The sequence below is a fragment of the Physeter macrocephalus genome, chromosome 21, assembly GCF_002837175.3.
Source record: "Physeter macrocephalus isolate SW-GA chromosome 21, ASM283717v5, whole genome shotgun sequence".
Lineage (NCBI taxonomy): Eukaryota > Metazoa > Chordata > Mammalia > Artiodactyla > Physeteridae > Physeter > Physeter macrocephalus.
This window is the reverse complement of record NC_041234.1, coordinates 45,860-67,393: the sequence shown is the minus strand read 5'-3', so window position 1 is coordinate 67,393 and position 21,534 is coordinate 45,860. Positions and strand designations below refer to the sequence as shown.

Below are 21,534 nucleotides of genomic sequence, written 5' to 3'. Positions count from 1 at the left end.
ACTTCCCTGGGGGTCCAGTGATTAGGACTCAGCACTTCCACTGCAGGGGCCTGGGTTCCATCCCTGGTCGGGAAACTGGGATCCTGCAGGCCACGTGGTGTGGCCAAAAAATTAAAAATAAAAAAATAAAATACAACGGTTAATTTTATGTTATGCGAATTTTACCTCAGTAAAATAATGCACATCATACGGGAAGGAAAACACACACCAAACCAGTTCTCAGCAGGTGTTGGTGCCTCCTTGGAGTCCGCCTTTTCCTGCCAAAGGAGGCCTCTCAGCAAGTTGGCCTTGACTGGGGTGCAAAGGCACCAAAAGGGAAACTGAGGGGACAAGAAGACATGTCACTTACTGACCTGAACTTTACTCATTCATACTGTCTTTCCAAGAAGGGTGTTAGATACAAAAAAATCACATTATGACCCCAAGCGATGCTGAGCAAGGAGGCACACATTCGCATTTCATCCTCCCTCTGTTGATATATTTCACTGCTGTTAATTAGCCATGAACTCGCTCTTCTCCCTGTACTGCTGCCCTTGATACTGCTAGCTCTGAGCTGGAGGAGAGGAGGCTGCACCCAAGGGAAAGGAGAGAAAATCACACCTGAGATGTGTCCAGTGAAAGCAGGAAGCAGTTACTTCCTGTCACTACCCTGCAAGGCACAAGTAAGAACTCCAGACAGATCTCTTTATAACTGGCTCTCCACAAGCTGTGTGCCCGCACAAGTATTGTAACATGAAGCACAGCATGGTGACAAGCCAGCCTTTCAGCCCAGGGCCATGCCCTCTGTTGTACACGTCACTGTGCCACTGAGCGCACTGAACTAAGGGAGTGGGGACTGATAGGGAGCTTGTGAGTCCCAGGGAGGCTCCTCCCCTGCAGGCCTAACTCCCTACCTGGAGTCTTTAGGCCTGTGACACATAAAGTATGTCTGCATTGCCAAAAGTGGTTTGATATTTTCAAAGCAAGTTAAAATCACTTTTGTTTATAGTTTTATGTGTGTTTGTTTGTATACATTTTTGGAGGGAGTACGTATGCCAAAATGTACCTTATTTAAGATATGCAAAGTCTGACGCGATTTCAAATAGGGACTGGTAACGAACTTTCAAGATACTATCTTGATAGTGCCTTGAACCAAATGAGTATCTCATTTTCAAATATCTTAATATTTGAAATATTATTAACTGAATTAACTGAGCAGCCTTAGAGAATGGACAATTGGCCACCTCAATTCAGAATCTATTTCTGCTTTTAAAAATTTTTTTATTTTGGAAAACTTCAAACTTATAGAAACAGTGAAAATGCTGTAATAAAACCACCTATGTACCTAATACTTCATTTCAACAATATCTGTTGGTGGCTAAGCAAGTTTTATTTATGCCCCACCCCCCGCTTCCCCTCCCTGGATTATTTTGAAGCAAATCCGAGACATCTTAGAAACTTATCCATGATTTTATTTTCCATAGGAAAATATCCTCCAAATTCATAGTTTCTTCTCCATGAAAATTATCTGTATGAAATAGTCCTTGGTAATACTTCACTGACAGAATATGAAAACTATCAGGTTTTCAAACTTAAAAACATAGCACAAAAGCCCAGTAACAGGATACTTTCCCAGTGCCTACCTATCTCTTGATGTAAACACTTCACTTCTCTCTTGATATCTCCACTCTAATCTTGGATGAGCGCTCAGGTTCAGAACTTTATGCTTCTAACTTTTATTTATTTATTTATTTATTTATTTGCGGTGCGCGGACTTCTCATGGAGGGGGCTTCTCTTGTTGCGGAGCTCGGGCTCTAGGTGCGCAGGCTTCAGTAGTTGTGGCTCGCGGGCTCTAGAGCACAGGCTCAGTAGTTGTGGCGCACAGGCTTAGCTGCTCCGTGGCATGTGGGATCTTCCTGGACCAGGGCGCCAACCCGTGTCCCCTGCACTGGCAGGCGGATTCTTAATCACTGCGCCACCAGGGAAGCCCTATGCTTGTAACTTATAAGACTATGTCCAGCAAGAAACAGCACAATTTATAATCGCAGATCAGCAGGGTAAAAGGATTATATGAACTGAAATGTTTAAGATTAAGACTTAAGGGACTTCCCTGGCAGTCCAGTGGTTAAGGCTCTATGCTCCCAATGCAGGGGGCACGGGTCCAATCCCTGGTCGGGGAACTAAGATCCCCACATGCCGCACAGCACAGCCAAAAACCAACAAAATAAAACAAAACAGAAAGATTAAGACTTAGGGCTTCCCTGGTGGCGCAGTGGTTGAGAGTCCGCCTGCCGATGCGGGGGACGCGGGTTCGTGCCCCGGTCCGGGAAGATCCCACATGCCGCGGAGCGGCTGGGCCCGTGAGCCACGGCCGCTGAGCCTGCGCGTCCGGAGCCTGTGCTCTGCAACGGGAGAGGCCACAGCAGTGAGAGGCCAGCGTACCGCAAAAAAAAAAAAAAAAAAAAAAGACTTAATGTACGCCCTCCAACTTATGCAAGAAAGAATCCAGAACCAGAGGACCAGGAAAAACAGTTGTTCAGTAACACTGTACAAGAAGTTGACTCTTTCTGTGACTTCAAATGGTGTAAGGTCTGAGAAGAATCCCAGAAAATCCTGTTAAGTATTATGTAAATGGAAGTTATTATTACTCACATTGAGTTTGCTAAAATGCTGCCCATGATATAAGTACAAAAATTAAGAAAATAGAAAGCAGTTTTAGATGATTTTTAATGTCATTGTTTTCTTTTTAAGACAGTATCATCAAATAATTCCAACTAAATAGGATTCTCTCTGATAAAATCAATTTGTAAAATTTCAAAAATTGGTAAGAGATATGGGGAAACCCTGCCTTAATTCTTTGCTCCTTTCCATTGACTTCCATTCCTGAATTGAAGCAATAATGAGCGATTATCTCATGCAAAGCACTGTGCTGGGTTAAGATGAAAAAGTTGTGTTTTCTCCTTATTTTCACAAGCTTGCAATCTACATAGAAAAACTGTTTAAACAAATAACTTCTCTTTTTTTAAGTTACCTTTTTTATTGTAGTAAAATAAACATACTTATCGTTTTAACCATTTTAAAGTGTACAATTCAGTGGCATTAAATACATTCAGTGTTGTGTAACCATCACCACTATCTATACCCAAAACTTTTTTACCATCCCCAATACAAACTCTGTGCTCATTAAACAGTAACTCCCCATTCCTCCCCATCTCACAGCCCCCAGTAACCTCTGTTCTACTTTCTGTCTCTATGTATTTGCCTATTCTAGATATTTCATATAAGTGGAATCATACAGTTTTTTTGTTCTGAGTCTGACTTATTTCACTTAGCATAATTAAACAAATACTTCTTAAAGTCAGATGTGATGACAGCGCTGACTTAATTCAATGAAAACATAGAGGGCAGAGGTTCTAAGTTTCAGGAGGGGTAGCATCTGAACCATGGGTCAGAGGGGAGAGACAGTTTTAACAGGAGGTGCAAAGGCAGAGAGATGGACAGAAATAATGTCAGGGGTGATTAGGACATTTAAGGGAGGGCAGGGGTGCTTAAGAGCCAAGGCCAGAGAGGACAACTGGGGTTGAAATGGGAAGAGCCTTGGGTTTGTTCAGTAATCAATCTCAGTGTCAGGGGAGGTGGGCAAACATGTGGAAAAGGACTCCTTTCTTGCTTACAATCTAGATGAAAGAAGAAACTTACTAATTTCCAGGAAGACAGTGCCAAGTGTAAGGTGCACTCAACAGAAGGGACATGCTGGTTTGTCCTTCAAAGGGAAGGTCGTGATAAGACAAGGCCAAAGGCATGCCTGATGGCTGAGGGAGTTGTACAGCAAAGTGGGCACGCACATGGCCCTGCGTGTGGAGCTGTGGGTAGGTCTGAGGCCTGTTGACATGGCACCCGGAGAAGTCTGGGTAACTGATCCTTGGTCTGGCTCCACGGAGAGCCATCAGGAAAGCACTGAGGCCAGGGTGAGCTGACACTACGGGCTGGGGCTGACCGCCAGGGCCGTGGCCATGCCTTGGGGAAGGCCCTGCACTCTGCAGTCATGCTGCCTGTGCACACTGCGGAGGCCGAGGACACCTGGCCCAGAGGAAGTGTCTACTGCCCACTTTCAGACTGGCTCTCTAGGGCTAGGGGGACACGAGAGCTCCAGAGGACCTGACATCACCCTCACTCTTGGTCATCTTCCCCATTGCCCACCCAGTGGTGGGCTGCATGTAGTGGCCTGGAGAGCTGAACCTCTGTCTGTCCCCTAAGGATGCTGCTGGCCTCACTGCAGGGAGACACTGACTCTGAAGGTTACCTTTTGTATTTTTAGACAAAAAACCCCCAAATCCTGTTTTTTTGTAACAAAGCCAAATGTATCTGAACTGCTCATCATCCCAGGTCTGCTGTGAATATTTTTTAAGGTGTTGGCTAAGTAGATACCCAGGGGACACAGCGGAAGGTAGAGCTGCATGGGGATTTGAGATTAATTCAGGGAATATGAATTTCCAAGAGGCAAGAAGACTTGCAGATGTTATTCTGTGTGCATAGAATGAAGCACTGACAGTTTCTGATGACTCTGTCAGCTCAGCACAGGATGGATGGGAGTGGGCAAAGAGGGGAGCCAGGAAAGTCAGTGAGGAGGTGATTTCCTTCAACCATCCTTCATTCAATCCATCACTCTTATTCTGTCATTCATCAGGACACCAATCAAACATTTATTAACTGCTAGGCACTGTTTTAGGCTCATGAGGGGAATAAAACAAAGTCCCCATCCTTGTAGAGTTTACATCCTAGTAGGGGAGACAGACTAATTGAGTGGAGCAGGGCAAGGTAAATTTGGAGTGCCAGAGGGGAGGGGGTGTTGCATTTTAAATAAATTGCTCAGGAGAGGCCTTATTGAGAAGGTGATACTTGAGCAAAGGATTGAAGGAGGTGAAGGAGTTAAGTTATACGGCTCTCAGAAGAAAGGGTATTCCAGGCAGAGGGAAATGCCTGTGCAAAGACCCTGAGGTGCGAGCTTGTCTGGCACATTCAAGGGACAGTGAGGTGGCCAATATGGCAGGAGTGGAGTGAAGCCAAAGTAAGGTGGTAGGAGATGAGGTCCAGAGGTAATGGATGCCAGATCAGGGAGGAATCTAGGCCACTGTAAAGGTTCCCCATTGTGGAGACAGTGGAGTTTCTCAAGTAGAGGAGGGGCATAATCTGATTTACGTTCCTTAAAGATCATTCAGGGTGCCCTATTGGAAACTGACCAGGATGGAAGAAAGAAGCAGGGAGCCCATTCAGGATAATCCAGGGGCTGGAACTAAGGATGTCGCAGTGGACATGGTGAGAAGTGGCTGGGTATTGGATATATCTTGGGGATAGAGCCCGTAAGATGTGAAAGAAAGCAGTCAGAGATGACTGGCAGATTCTTGGCCTAAACAACTGCAAGGATGGACTTGCCACGAACTGAGATGGGAAGACTATGTGTGGAAAAGGTTTGGGGTGGGAAATCAGCAGCTCAGATTTCGGCATGTGGAGTTTGAAATGAAATTCCAATAATCCAAGCGAGAGAATATGGTAGAATATTCTACCTCGTGGTAGAATGAGGATGAACCCCTGAACAAAGAAACAGAACCCGGCACAGGAGCTGGCGGGGAGGGAAAGATGGCACTCTTACTGCTAATTCTATTGGGTTTGAGGTGCCAAGGGGGCAGGCGAGAGGAAAGGTCTAGGGAGAGTTGGCAGTGCAGCTCTGGTGGTCAGGAGAGGTTGTGAGGCTAGAGAGAGAAGGAAAATCCCCTCCCCCCAGGGGTAACAGGTGTATAGAGACCAACAAAATGGAGTGATTAAGGAGGCCAAGAGATGGAGAAGGAACAGTCAAAGGCAACCAGGTAGGAACGGAGCATGGAAGGTCAGGGGCAAGGAACGTTCCAGAGAAATCCTAATAGAAAGAAAATGTAGCTAATGCTAGGCTACAGTACCTATAGCTTTTAGCTTTATGCTGAAGCCAAAGGCCAATCCTCTCTGTTACATTAAAAGTTAGAATTTATTGAGAGGTGGTTATTTAAACTTACCCATGGGTGTTATAAAGCCCAAGCTAGTGAAACCACAAATGTTTAATTATCAAACATAATACGTAGCAGTGAACTACTAGCAGACATTACTGGATGTCACAGAAAATCTGTCCTTACTTAAGTCTGTCCTTAAAGATGGCACCATGGGTTGGAGGGGCCCCAGAAGAGCTAAGTTTTCTGTACTGTATACCTTTGCTTTCACTAATAATTTATGTATGTCTTTGGATCTTACTAATACATCCTTTATCTGCTTTTTTGCAAACTTGGAAGTGTGCGAGGAAAAAAAAAAGATTCCGAAAGCCTTTAAAAAATCATGTATAAATCATGTATTTATTAAATGACAGTAGTTTGAACTCTGCCTGATTAAGCCATCTATATTATGCAAAACAGCAAAAAAAAAATACTCTGACTAAACGTTACAATTACACTGAAAAAAAAAATTCCTTGATTCTCATCAAACTGACCTTTCCTTTTCTCACCTCCTGATTTCCAAAGGAAGCAAGCCTCTTGCAATTCCCTGAAATGGAAATTAGAGGTTATGTTGCCATGTCGACTGAGAAAGCTGAACTTCTTCCTCTCAGCCACTTCTCTGAGAGCAGGATCCCAATCTGGGGTTGCCAAAGGTTTCAAAATACGTTTCTAGTAACGGCTTTGTGTGCTTCATTTAACTACCCCAGTGTGGCCAATTGAGATGAAATGCATTTCTCTCCTTCCATCAGATTTCCAAAATTCATATTTACTCGTAATTTACTCAATCATTTTTTTTTTTTTTTTTTTTTTTTTTGCACTACGCGGGCCTCTCACTGCCGTGGCCTCTCCCGCTGCGGAGCACAGGCTCCGGACGCGCAGGCCCAGCGGCCATGGCCCACGGGCCCAGCCGCTCCGCGGCACGCGGGACCCTACCGGACCGGGGCACGAACCCGTAGCCCCTGCATCGGCAGGCGGACTCCCAACCACTGCGCCACCAGGGAAGCCCCCTACTCAGTCTTTATTGAGTTCTGTGAGCAGTCACAGCCTATTGCCTGGCTCCAGGGACAACAGGTCAGGTGTGGTCAGGCAGAGAGAATGGTCCCTGCTGTGCTTGGCCTTTTGGTGAATTTCAGTCCTGGTACTATGTAAAAATTGAGTAAAGGAGGAAGGCCCTAGATAGCTGAAAGGTTTTCCATTCCCAAAATGTGTAAGAACAGTGACTGTTCTGAGGGATGTGGAGGGGCAGACAAGGGATAGGGTCTGGGGCAGCTTCCCTCACCAGAGAAATCTGCTACTCCTTTCCATATTCCAGCAAGGTTTTTAATAGCAGAGCGAAGATGGCCAGACTAGCAGTAAAGGAAGAAGGGGAAGGAGAAAGCAATGTGGTTTTCAGTGGCTGGGTGAGAACAAGCTCTATCCAAATTAAGGTGTGCACATTAATTTCTCGTATTTCTCAAACTTTCCCAGTGAAAACATGCCAGAGAGGAGGGCACTTATATTAACAAGCTGCACCAGCCTCAAGGCAGTAGCATTTAACACTGAATGCCACAAAGACTCACAGACATCAACAATGTTTGTATTTCGGAGGTTCTCCTCCAGTTCTGGGGCGGGGCACAAAAAAAAAAAAAGGCAAGAGAAATTTCGGGATGGAGAAGGCTCAGATTTGTCCACGTAACACAGCTGTGCTGCAGATCCCCTGCCCTGGGGGTGTTTGTGACTCCGTTCTCAGACCCAGGCATATTCCGAGGTGGTGAGTGGGCGGGGAGAAACACAATGAAGACCCAAGTCAGTCCCAGCTTGCCGCGCCTCGGTTTCTGGAACTGCAGTCTCAGATTTGTAGCTCTTATTCCAGCCTTCAGCTATTTCACAGCAGGTTGGACTTTTGAGTTATTCACATCCAACCACCCCTAGCAAAAATTCCCTCCTGAGGAACTGCCCTCACGCCCTGACAAATTCCCTGAGACAGCTGTTTACCCGTCGAGTGCAAATAATCCTAAAGGAGGTGCAGCCATCTGGTTGGTGACTCCCACAGTAGAAGAAGAGGGCTGCGGGGAGGGAGGGAGAACGGGGGGTGGGGGGGCGATGCCCTACTGGCCTCCGTAGTCCCCAGGCAGCTACCCGCAGGACCAACAGCTGTCTGGGCTCCGAGACCTGGCCTGCCCCCGCCATAGCCCCCACTCCAGTCGGCTGCCCACCCTTACCTGAGCCTTTCCCCAGAGCACGATCCTTGCAGCTCGCTCAGGGACCCTCGGCAGGAGCCCTTGGCCCTCGTAGCCACGCCCCTATTATGACCACAGCCCAGACCACGCCCATGCCCCCCTAGGTCACGCCCTTCCAGACCGAGCCGGTCCCTGCCCTTTGGCCTGGCGCCAAAGTCACGCCCTTCTCTCCCGGACCACGGCCGGAGTTCCGCCTAGGTCAGCCTCTCCACCTTGGTTACGTCCCTGCGTTCCGCTCTGGTCCCTCCCCTCAAGACGTGCTTAGCCCCTCACGCTACCCCCTTGGGGCAGGACTTTGTCGCGGGAGTTCGAGGTCACGTGGGCGGCCCCCACCTTGTCTCTAGAGAAACCCTCCCGGGCCCTGGGAACTGAGCTCTGGCGAAGTTTTGTCGGGTGAAATCAGACCGAAGGCTTAAAAAATTACTTTCCTGAGGTTTCTCCCATTTCCAAACATCAAGACTAGATATACTGAGAGCAGGTGGCTCAGGGAAGCGCAAACCCTGGACGGGTCTTGCAACAGTCATTCTCCCTCTAGTTTTCATGTCCACTTTATCCGAGTTTCTTCGACCCAGTTTTCATATGCTCTGAACTGGAATTATGGAACCGTGCTTTTTCCAGCCAGTTTTCACGTTCTTTAAGCCAGAACTGTCACCAGTGTTCCTTCTAGTCCCTCATCGGACCTTAAATGCTAGGCAGATGAATGGAGTAAGTAGAACTGTATTTCCTGATGTCTCCGGCTGATGACCTTTCCAGTGAGCTCTTGCTGTCTAGGGCCTGTCGAGACAGTATTACACTTAGGCTCAAACTCTGGTTGCCACCCTTAGTGCGCTGAGATTATTCTGCTAGCCTCATTCTCTCCATTTGCAACTCTGGGTCCACAAGGAAAATGTGTAGAGGTTATAACCAGCTTTTCCACCCCTGTACAGAAATCTCAGATGCATTCATTCAAATCATATTTATTGGGCTTCCCTGGTGGCGCAGTGGTTGAGAATCCGCCTGCCGGTGCAGGAGACACGGGTTCGTGCCCCGGTCTGGGAAGATGCCACATGCCGCAGAGCAGGTGGGCCCGTGAGCCATGGCCACTGAGCCTGCGCGTCCGGAGCCTGTGCTCCGCAACGGGAGAGGCCACAACAGTGAGAGGCCCGTGTACCACCCCCCCCCCCAAAATCATATTTATTGAGTGCATGCTCCCTTGACAAATAAGCCTCAAGGAGCTTACAGTCAGAAGTTGTCCCAGCTTGCATTTGGACATGACAAGAAATGAGGAGCAAGAGGAAGATGTGGCAAGAGGTTGATGGGTAGGAATCACGGAAAGGGGAACTTAAAGAAAGAGAATGATGCAGCCAATGATAAGGTAAACCAGTAGGCAAGCCATTGGATCCGGAACTTTTTCCTTGTGAGCACAGAGGAAAATGTCCTTGTTAAAGGTGGGCCAGAGGTTTGACTGTAAGCTTCTGAATGCCAGTTAGAAGAGAGAATGACAATCACTTTAAGGTTTTTATGAATGGTCTGGCCTAATCCAGGGTAGCATTTAGCTTACTGTTTGTCAGGATGGCAAGTAGCTTTCAACTCACATTTCAACTCTGATCCATTTGTGGTCGCTGCCTAAATAACTTTGCTAGGAAGTTTTGTGGCTGAGTCCATGCTCAGAAGGAAAAAGTTTTGTGATTGATTAACATTGCAGGATGGGCGAGTAGCTGCAAGCAACAATCTCTCCGGCATCTCTGATTTGCAGGAATACAGGTCTTGCCTGAAGGCCTTTTACAGTCCTCCAAAAATGACATTTCTCATTATAGGCTGTTGATAGCTATCAAATGGTCGAGTGTACAATGTCATGGTCGCTAGCCAAAACTTAAGGGCAGAAACTTTGAGATAGTGATTAATTCATATGCTTTGTAGATCAAGCAGGAGGAGAGTAGTTTAAGGTTCTATTATGAAAATGAGAGCAAGTAGCCAAGTGGTACATGGCCGATGCCCCCTCTGCCTCTTTATAAAAGCTGGTAAAGGAGGTACATGTAGTACAGATAGCACCAAACACCTCTGGGTAAACTCCAACAGGCAGCCTAATAGGCAATTAAAGACCGAAAATCCTACTCCATACATGGTTGCAAGGATTTTGGCCTAGGGACTTCCCTGGTGGTCCAGTGGTTAAGACTCCACACTTTCACTGCAGGGGGCATGGGTTCGATCCTTGGTTGGGGATTTAAAAAAGAATTTTGGCCTAGGAAGACAAGCATTATGGGCCAAGACCATGAAAAACGTTCAATATAACATCCAAGAAGCAGTGTAGATAATTAAACATCTAGGAGGAAATATCAGAAGACTCAGTACAGCCTTGCTTTTACTTCATGGGGCTCATTGTAATTTATTGGTCTTAATTCACAGGATGAGACACACAGACAGGCATGCATGCATCCCTTTTAAGAAAATGTTCTTTAGATCCCCACTTTAGGCATACAACCTTGGCAGAATTACAGTTACTCAGTTTGTCTAATTTTTGTTTCCAAGCAGTAATGACTAACTTTCACTGAAGTAAAACAATGTTAGCCTGTGAAAAATAAGTTAAAGTTCATAATGGTTATGGCTGTTAACCTACAAAATTTGATGAGCCGATTGCATATCCTAGGATTGAATATCATAAGATTTTCTCGTCTTAAAATGGGGCATAAAATATAAGGATAAAGACAAAAATATTCCAAAGCCTTGTTTATGATAAATCCTATCATAAAGTTGGTTTTCTTTTTTCCCATCTAGGAATTTTTTTTCTTCTATCTAGGAATGAGAAAAAAAATTGTAATGCACCCCAAGACACTTCATTCCCAACAGTTTGGGGCTTCTTAGAAATCCAGTTTATGATAATAATTAGTCAATTCAGCAATCAAATATTCATGGGCCATGAGAAATGCAAAAAAATCAAGTCCTTGCCCTCCAGGAATTTTTAATTTTGTAGGATACAAACGTAAATCATGTTGGCAATAGCTGCATGTATGAATGTGAAAAAAATACTATGAGAATACAGGAGAAGAGGATAAAAAGTTAGTAGATTGGACTATTATAAAACTTTACCAAAAAAGTAAAAGAAAAGAAAGGTTTCTCAAAGGAGTTGATAATTGAGAAAGACCTGGAATGATGGCTAAGACATTTAAAGGTAAAAAAAATGAAAGCTCACAGTATTCATGTTAAGGAAACACATACACAAAGAACAGAGGTAGGATGTGGCCCCCTTGCCAGGACTGGCTGGTAGAATGGCTCAGAGGAGGATGGGGAGTGGGCAATAGTGTAGCTTCAGATCTTAGAGGCCAAAGAGTTTGGATTTTCTGTCATAGGCCCTGGGGTGCTAATGAAGATTTCTATGTGGAAATGACCTCAATGTAAATGACAAGAAGGAGGACAAGGAAGGTGGAACAGCACTCATGACACTCAGTGTGCCTGTTGGACTGGCAGATCATAGTGCGTCTAACAACCAGGGGGCGCCAGGGAGGCTCTGGAGGCAGGAAGGAGAAGGGACAAGAATTACTAGAACAAATGAATGAAAGGGGAAGCAGGAAAAGGGGAGTTTGGCCATAATAGGCGACATGGACTTTATGCCACCCTTTCTGGACCTCAATTATTGTTTTCACTTGTAAAGTGACCCCCTGGACTGAAGGATATATTAGCTTTCATTCAGGTTTACTAATTCTACACTGTTCTGTGGTATTTCAGATTAGGAGCAGATGTGAGAAAGGAAGCCAGCGGGGTTGAGGTGGGTGCTAGGTAATCTGAAAAGCAGTTCCTGAGCTAACAGAGTTGGGAGAAACAAGAAAACCTCAAGAGTGAGGTGGTCGAAAAGGCCCTGAAAAAGAAAACTTTCTCAGGATGCGAGCGAGGAGGAGGTGGTGGCCCTGGTGGAAGATCGGATCCACAGGGTCTTAACCCAAGGGACTCTGGGACAGGTTTTGACTTGGAACGGATGAGTGGATTCCAGGACCACAAGGAACAGAAGAGATGAGCACGTCGGCTGCCTCTGTTCTCCTCGCTATCCTGTGGGGCTCTCAACCTTAACATGCCTCCTGCTGACCTTGCTCACTCCCTTCCCTCCCGCCCCTCCTGAATTCCGTGAGCAGAGTAGCAGTGTTTCCTTCCACTCAGTTTTCCCGGGCTAGACATCCCTGAGGTCCTTGACTGCCTTCACGTCCACTCTCTCCATAATCAGTAGCCAGGAGGCCCCGTAGATTCTGCCTCCTAAAGGTCTCTTGCTTCTGTCCCCAGTTCTCCAGGCCAACTGCCCCTGTCATCACTGATGCACCGCCACCTCCTCCCTGACTCGTTACCGCTGGCTTATGGCTGGCATCTTGGCACCAGTCTGTCCCACACCATGCGCTGTGTTGGTCCTCCAAGCACATCTGAGCATGTCTCTTCTAACGTGAAAACATTAACTGGCCTTTCAGTGGTCACCAGATGAAGTCCACACTCCTTGGCAGACTGTAAAAGCACTTCCACACTCCTTGGCAGACTGTAAAAGCACTTATCACCTGGTCCCAGCCCTTTCCTGCAGCTTCCCACAACCCATCCACACCATCCCATGTACATACAGATGTTCTGCTCTACACCTCCACACAGGGCCTTCTCTGTGTGGGTTCTTTCTCCTCTCTGATGCTGATCTGTTGCACAAGACTCAGCCTGAACATCGCTTCCTCCAGAAACTTTCACCAACGCTCCAGAAATCATTATAGCACTGCATTTTTGTGTGTTCCTTTGTCAATTTACACATTTTTAAAAAACAAAAAATAGTGTTGTCCTTACTTACTTAACAGTTTCACACTTTATGCTTCTCAAGGACACTCCCCATGTCTGACTGCAGTGCTGCTGACCATATAGCTGATGCTCAATGAATATTTGTTTAAGATCAAATTCAGTTAACTTGTGTAAAGTACCTAGTAGGTGCCAGGCACCATGTCCGAGAGTTAATAATGGAAGCTCGGTGAGAGCTCAGTGAATCGTGAAGTAGTAAATGTTTAAGGCTATGATGAACAAGTCAAGCTACATCATGACAGTTTACAAAAGGAGAAGCCTATCTCTATTTGCTGTACTTAGTTTGTAACTCTGGACGTTTTTCCCCACATGTAGAAGAGTAGTTCTTGCATTATGAATATCTCCCTGCCTTTACTGAAGAGACCAAAATTGAAGCAGCTGGGAAGAAAGGAAAAGGAAATGGCACAAGACTAACCCATATCGCGGCCCCAAGATGACTGTTTTAGAAAAGAAGACTGCCTGTTTCTTTGGGTTCTAGCAGCAGTGCAGTATCTGTGGTGGAGTAACAGGAATCTGCTGTTTGGGGGTCATGCCCTGGGCTGGTTTCCTTACGTATCCATATCTTTAGCCCAGATTCCTCTACCTTGATACTTTAGATGCCAACTGGAAATTTTCACTGGCCTGGTTTGTCTTTGATTTCTACTCCTCACCAACATTTGCTCCATTTTTTCCTCAAACTGTGAACATGTTATATAATTTATTATTAATAGTATTATAGTTAGCATTGATTGAATGACTACTACATGCCAAGAACTGTTTAAGCATAAAGCATATAGATCTCATTTGATACTCACAAAATCTTATGAGGTAACTACTGTACTGTTAAGTAACTAAGCGACATTTGCAAGGAGCGCTAGTCCTTAGCTCACTTGGATGAGGCCAAAATGAAGAGTCCGGTGCCCCAATGCCACTAACTCATAACTGATGGCTCTTGTATAGCAAATCCATTCCTTATATTTAGATCATAAGTCACCCGGCCTTTAATAAATTTAACACATGTTGCTATTGCTCATCTCTTGCTTAAAATAAAAAGTGATTAAGAAGACCCCAACTCTTATATTATTAATAATTTTAAAAATACCATTATCCATTATTCTTATTTCCCCACTAGATCTTTTGGAACCATTCGGTACATCCAAAGCTATACAAACTCCAACTTCCCATCGAAAATCTGTAGTTCAACATTATTATTAAAAACAACCTTTGAATAATTGTTAAATGCAAGGGCCAGGCATTAGGTATGAGCGCAAGATGGTGCATGGAATGCGCAGTGATACTGGCAGTATACATACGTTTTAGTTAGAGGCATTTTTGACCAAGTCCCAAGGTAATAAACTGGAGGATGTTGTGGAAAGTGAGGGCCTGCAGGACCCCGGTGGGGACACAAGGAGGGGAGAGGTGGCTTCCTCCTCAGACAGCATTAGTGGGAATCAACCCACTGGTCCCAAGAGGAAGGTGCTGCCAACATGTGGTCTCTTCTTATAAAGCATTTTTAATCTTGTTACTTAATACTAACAGTTAAATGTTTACTCAATAAGGGGATATTTAAAAGGAATAAAGTCTAAGTACAAAATATATATTAAAAATTGAAGCAAGATCTTTTCCATAAGCCTTAAACAGAAAAATAAAATGAAATTTTGATTAGGTAAGTCGGATAAAGTAGATGAGGGAGGGTAAAATTAATCAGTTATAGTAACAATGATATTGAGATTTAATTAGAAATAAGGATTATAGGTTTAACTATTCTACTTTCTCATTAGCCATCTTACTAAGATAAATGAGCTGATTGTAATAGTAAATTCAGAATATAGAGCAAATGATAAATTATAGGCTTATAGTATGTATGATGAAAAATTATATAATATATATTATATAAAATAAGAGATATATAATTATATATTATAATATATAATATTATATATTATATAAAATGAGAGATTAGTCTCTCATTTTAACCAGTATCCCATAAGTTTCTTAAGTGATAATCTTTAGAGAAACATTATTTAGGCCTTTAACTGGTCCTTTCTTCCTACTTATTAGTTATGTTAATGGAATAACCCCAAATAAAAAGAATGGGAGTTAGTAAAGTGAAACAAAGATGGAGAAAATTAATACGTCAGGCTGATGGTGATATACGGGGTGGGAGGGGAACTTTCATTAGAATATACCAAAATGCTATGGTCACCAGAGAGGAAAACAGAGTTTTAAAAGAGGAGAGACTCAAGTCTAAGTAAAAGCTCACTTGCACAAGCAGTGTAAAAATTTAAACACAAACTCTGCGTTCTTTCCCACATAAGACTGACGTGTCCAAGTTGAGAGCTCTTCAAGGTAGACTGTGCACTCCTAAGAAGCAGCTTCTACACAGCAGTCAAGGATGAACCCGATCTTTGGAACCTAAGCAGATAATGAGAAAACTGACTACATGTACAACTAGGAAGTTTTCCTCAGAATATGACATATGACCTATTTATTTGTACGTGTGAACAATTAATCATGCCAGTTCTGAAGGTGTCAGTGCCAAATATTGTCTCCAAAATACTAGATCCTAAGTTGCTGTTTCTGATATGGGAAACTAGGAAGGAACACATGGTCCATTACCCAAAAGCATCTGCACATGAAAGAGGCACCATTAGGTTAAAAGAGGGCTCCTCGGCCTTGCACTGTTGACATTTGGGGTCAGATAACTCTTTGTTGTAGGGGTGCTGTCCTGTGTACTGCAGGATGTTTAGCAGCATTCCTGGTCTGTACCAACCCATTAGATGCCATGGAACTCTCTATCCCTGCCCCCCACAGTTGTAACAACTGAAAATGTCTCCAGACATTTCCAAATGTTCTCTGGGGGGCAAAATCACCTCTGACTGAGAACCACTGTGTTAAAATATAATGGGTTTGCCCAGAGGCAAAAATCTTTTACCTCCATATGTATCTTAACCTGATGATAGCTTAGAGTGAGTAGAATCATTTTGTTACCTCTCTAATTATTCTGAAAATATTTGGGTAATTATTAGAAACTTCTTGAAATTGCTTATTATATAGATATAACAATTTCTGAATTGCTAATTATTATTTGAAAATATTTGGGTAATTCTGAAAATATTTGGGTAATTATTAGAAACTTCTTGAAATTGCTTATCATAGATATAGCAATTTCACTCTAATTAAACTATGAAGGATCACATTTGATTAAAAATCTACAACTTCTATTCTAGAAAATGAGTGGCGCTAAATGTAATTGAGACGCTAGTTTTAAAAGTGCAGGGTTTTTTCTTACAAAAGGTTTCCATATTCACTGATTAAAGGTTTCATTTGATTTCTTTTAATGTGTCACAGCCAGATACATTATCCAAAAACCAATAAAAATGTACAGAATAACATATCTTAAATGGTTTTACAGTTTACTGTAGTAGATTTAGGTGCTCTAGGTTTAGTAAGTTTGTTTGTGACAATGAAACAGAATAATCAGGGTCAAAATTCAAAAGGGACATTGCCCCTACTACATCTTGTTTCATTGCAGGTAAATGGAGCGTACATATCCCCCATATGCGTTTACAACTCTGATGAACTTTAAAAGGCATCTTGAGTGAATCAAAAGAACAACTCACGTGTTTTCCTGTTATCTCATATTTAATTCACCCTCCAGAGCAGTAGATCAATAGTTATGTGCTGAGAAACTGCTTTCCAGTAGTGTTGTGGAGTATGAGAAAGCACAGAGAAATCAATTCCTCTTTCCTGTCTCAGGAGACTCAGTGCCTTTCCTATTGCACATGGCAACAGTAGTCTCAACTTTTTATCTGCGCTCTCTAAACGCTAAACATTGGCACTAAATAGGACCATATTCAGAATGATTTAAAATGCTTTATTTGTCATCATTACCACCGTTACTATTAAATTATTAGGCTCCTATATGTGGAATTGCTGAAATGAGCATTGTATGAAGCAAGTTACATAAAATATGAGACCTCTGGAAGTTCATTGCTTAACACTTGTACATCAAAACAAACGCAAAATTTATGCAAGATTTTGAAGAATGTAAGAAAGTAAAGATAGTATGTTGAGAGGCAAGAATCTTAGTATCTAGTTCTGTTTTCCATCTATTTTATTGAAATCTTCATCAAGCTATTTAATAATCTATTTATTTTTAGTACTTTCTATGTGATGTGTAACTTGTGGTGTCTTTGGATTTGAAGTGGAGCTATTGACAGTGTCTCATAATTGTCCCTTGAGCTTTTGTCTTTCTATTAACCTGACAGGATCTATGAAAGTCAACATTTTGAATCATGTCATTTTGGGCCACACATTTGACATTTCCTTTTGCTGATGTCAAACAAATCCAAACATATGAGCACATCAGCTCACAGTCAGGAATTTGCTTTATCCTGATATAAAAATCTTATTACCTTAAGAAATTTTCCATTTCATAGCTCTTTAATATTATGATATATCTGCTTTAAAGCAGTATGAAACGTCACCTATAATATTTTTATTCTAAAAAAGGAAATTTACTCAGCACAGTGTTCATTCACAATTCCTTTAAAAAGAATATTGTTAGATGCTCGTTTGAAGTTATTAGTGAAATATCTTTGTATACTAATGGATCAGTTGTAAGACTACCTCTTATAAATCCAAGATTAAAAATGAATTAATGTATTGGGTTGGCCAAAAAGTTCGTTCGGGTTTTGCGGTACGATGTTATGAAAAACCTGAATGAACTTTTTCGCCAGCCCAATACTTGAGATTAATAGAAATACTATTTAAAATATAACATATACACATATACTTATAGTTAAATCTGAAAAGGACTTAGAAATTTAGAAAACACTTTTCTAAGTAATTACTGGGTTATAGAATAAATGAAAACTATAATTATAACTATTTTGAGAACTAATCGTAATGAGGCCACTGTACATCTACACTTCCTATGTCATGTGGCCAGAGCAGTACTCAGAGTAAAATTCATAGCCATAGATGTTTTCATTGTTAACTAAGAATAAAAATAAATGAGCTTATTAGTTAATTCAAGAGTTATAAAAAGAACAGCAAGACAGGTATAACTAGAGGAAGGATTTAATAAATGTAAATAAAATGGATAAATCAAAAACCAGAAAGAATAGAAACAAAAATTAATCCAAGAACATGTTCTTTGAAAAAAATAGCAAAACTTCTGGCAACTCTTAATGGAAAATGAGAAAAAAATTAATGTATTCTTTATCAAATATGTAGGGAGCAGAGCAACAAATATTGATCTTTTATGGGAAATTTTCTATAAAGCTCAAGAGTTACTGGAAAATCTGAATGAATGAAATGATTTTCTTAGAAATTTTAAGGAACCTAAATTGATTCAGAAAAAAGTATGAGATCTGAAATAACTAACAATGGAAGAAATGGAAAGTTTTCTGAGAACTCCTTGCCCCAAATATGTATGTATGGTCCAGATTATTTACCTGTAACATTTTAATTTCTTATGCTTTTAAAATATTTCTATACATAGAAAATGTTGGAAATATTTCTGTGATTTTCAAGGTGGCAATATAATGACAAAAAAAGACTTCAAGAATTAGCACCTGAAAAGGAACTCACATGCTATTCTTCTTATGAAAATAAGTCTAAAAATCCAAGGGAAGGGCGGGGTGGTGGCTCTGGCGCATGCACTCGCCGTCCGTCCGTCTGTCCATCCGTCCATGGGGCCTGAGTTGCCTCGGTAGTTTGCAGACGGCTGGGAGTCTGGGCTGCTACCCTGCACGAGTCCTCCCGCAGCTTTCCCTGCTGTTCGCCCGTCTCGGCTCCGCGATGCCTGTGGACCTCACTCAGCTAGTGGTCCGGGCCTTTGAGCCTGCAGGAAGTGGACGAGAGGCCGCAGCACCTGCTGCAGGTGAAGAAACGGCCCCCCAGCATTGCATGGGATGGCCTTGATCCAGGTAAACTGTATACCTTGGTCTTGACAGACCCGGGTGCTCCTCGGTAGTTTGCAGACGGCTGGGAGTCTGGGCTGCTACCCTGCACGAGTCCTCCCGCAGCTTTCCCTGCTGTTCGCCCGTCTCGGCTCCGCGATGCCTGTGGACCTCACTCAGCTAGTGGTCCGGGCCTTTGAGCCTGCAGGAAGTGGACGAGAGGCCGCAGCACCTGCTGCAGGTGAAGAACCGGCCCCCCAGCATTGCATGGGATGGCCTTGATCCAGGTAAACTGTATACCTTGGTCTTGACAGACCCGGATGCTCCCAGCAGGAAGGACCCCAAATACAGGGAATGGCACCATTTCCTGGCGGTCAACATGAAGGGCAACGACATCAGCAGTGGCACGGTGCTCTCCGATTATGTGGGCTCTGGGCCTCCCAAGGGCACAGGCCTTCACCGCTACGCCTGGCTGGTTTACGAGCAGGACAGGCCACTGAAGTGTGATGAGCCCGTTCTCAGCAAGCGATCTGGAGACCACCGTGGCAAATTCAAGGTGGCGAATTTCCGCAGAAAGTACGAGCTCGGGGCTCCGGTGGCTGGCGCGTGTTACCAGCCTGAATGGGTTGACTGTGCCCAAGCTCTACGAGCAGCTGTCTGGGAAGTAGAGGAAAGGCAGGAGATGGACACGCTCCCCGAGTTCCCCAGCAGTGTTTCAGTGCAGTGATGCGTGTAGATTTCTCCCCTTCCCCCTGCCCGAGCCCTGAGCGGTCAGAGTTGGGTTTAGGGTGACTTTTCCTGCTGCCTGGCCTCTGTAATTCTAGGGGGTTACGTTTTGATCAAACTTGAACTCCGTTTTGGTGGGGGATATTTTGGTACTAGGATGGGGTCATCAAAATGTTAATATAAGAATAACAACCCAGACGTTAAAGAAGAAACAAATTCTGGTAAAAAGACCAGGTCTGCAGTATTAGAACAGAGCATCAAAGAATCGTTAAGGGAGGCTGAAAAAAAGAAAAGGTTGATTGCCCCTGCCTTTGTGAGCCCGAGCCCAGGATCGTGTGTGGCGGCATCTTCTGGCATGTGTTTTCACGGCCCTGTCTCTCACGAAGACAACCAGGGGCCGGCACGTCCGCTAGCCCCCCGTGTGATACATCTCAGGCTGCTTATTGGGTGTCAGTGTCCCGCTCTGGCTCCCTTAAAGAGCAGTACTGAAAAAAGCAATAGGGAGAGAGTTGCTGTTAAAGCTTGGCCATCTAGATGAGCTGCAGGGCTGAGTGAGAAGTCATCAGAAATCCGAAAGTCTGTGCCTGTTAAGTTGATCGCTCTTCGGTGTAAGAAAAGCCGGTCTGCAGTTGCTGCATGTTGTGTTAATTCTGCTATTTGCTTACAGTTGAATAAAAATAAAAACTGTGTAGATGAAAAGAAAAAAAATATCCAAGGGGAAAAGTAGCAAAATAAGTCCAGTAGCATGTTAAATATAATCAACTGAGTTTATCCAAGGGTTGTATTAATGTAAAGAAATTTACTACTTTAATGCACCAAGTGGTAAATAAAAAGCCAATGATTATACTAATAGATGCTGAAAAGGCAGTTGTTAAAATTCAACAGAAATTATTATTACTATTATTTTATTAAATAAATTTATTTATTTTTGGCTGTGCTGGGTGTTTGTTGCCACGTGCGGGCTTTCTCTAGTTGCGGTGAGCCGGGGCTACTCTTCGTCGCGGTGTGTGGGCTTCTCACTGCGGTGGCTTCTTTTGTGGAGCTCGGGCTCTAGGCATATGGGCTCAGTAGTTGTGGCATGTGGGCTTAGCAGTTGTGGCTCGCGGGCTCTAGAGCGCATGCTCAGTAGTTGTGGTGCACAGGCTTCGGTAGCTGTGGCACGCGGCTCAGTAGTTGTGGCTTGCCGGCTCTAGAGCGTAGGCATGGCGCACGGGCTTAGTTGCTCCGCGGCATGTGGAGTCTTCCTGGACCAGGGCTCGAATCCGTGTCCCCTGCATTGGCAGGCAGATTCCTGACCACTGTGCCACCAGGGAAGTCCAACAGCAATTATTGTTAGAAGGAATTTTCAGTAAACTAGGAATAAAAGGATACTTTTATCTCTGTGACAAAACAGGATCAACAGCTAGGTATTACTGTTGAAAAGTAAGAGAAAAATTTTAAATCATATTTAGATGACATGAAATATAGGACTGCTTTCCAGGAAAATGCAAGAGAATAGGCATATATCAAGTTGAAAAGGGAAACTAGGGCTTCCCTGGGGGCGCAGTGGTTGAGAGTCCGCCTGCCAATGCAGGGGACACGGGTTCGTGCCCTGGTCCGGGAGGATCCCATGTGCCGTGCAGCGGCGGGGCCCGTGGGCCATGGCCGCTGGGCCTGCGCTTCCGGAGCCTGTGCTCCGCAACGGGAGAGGCCACAACAGTGAGAGGCCCGCGTACTGCAAAAAAAAAAAAAAGAAAAGGGAAACTAACAACTGACAGTGTATGTGCTCACACACATTCATGCCAAAAGAAAACTGAGAAAATTGAACACTTTGGCAGTAAAAAGGGCAAAGGATCAAATAAGTAATTTATAAAAAAAAATACAAATGGCCATTCAACATATAAAATGTTCAGCTTTACTATGAAACAAAGAAT

The 21,534-nt window shown here is 43.7% G+C and overlaps 1 protein-coding gene and 1 pseudogene across 1 annotated transcript in view; one reads left to right on the top strand and one right to left on the bottom strand.

Moving 5' to 3' along the window:
* The window catches only part of CA5B (carbonic anhydrase 5B), a 38,045-nt gene extending 29,791 nt beyond the window's left edge, over window positions 1-8,254 (bottom strand). Inside the window, exons 1-2 of the mRNA XM_055081854.1 lie at window positions 8,199-8,254; window positions 6,492-6,544 (exon numbers count right to left, since the gene is read on the bottom strand). The gene's annotated coding sequence lies outside the window, so the exon portion shown is untranslated. The remainder of the gene's footprint in view (window positions 1-6,491; window positions 6,545-8,198) is intronic.
* LOC102986805 (phosphatidylethanolamine-binding protein 1-like) lies at window positions 3,826-19,622 on the top strand (annotated as a pseudogene).
* The last annotated feature ends 1,912 nt before the right edge of the window (window positions 19,623-21,534 follow it).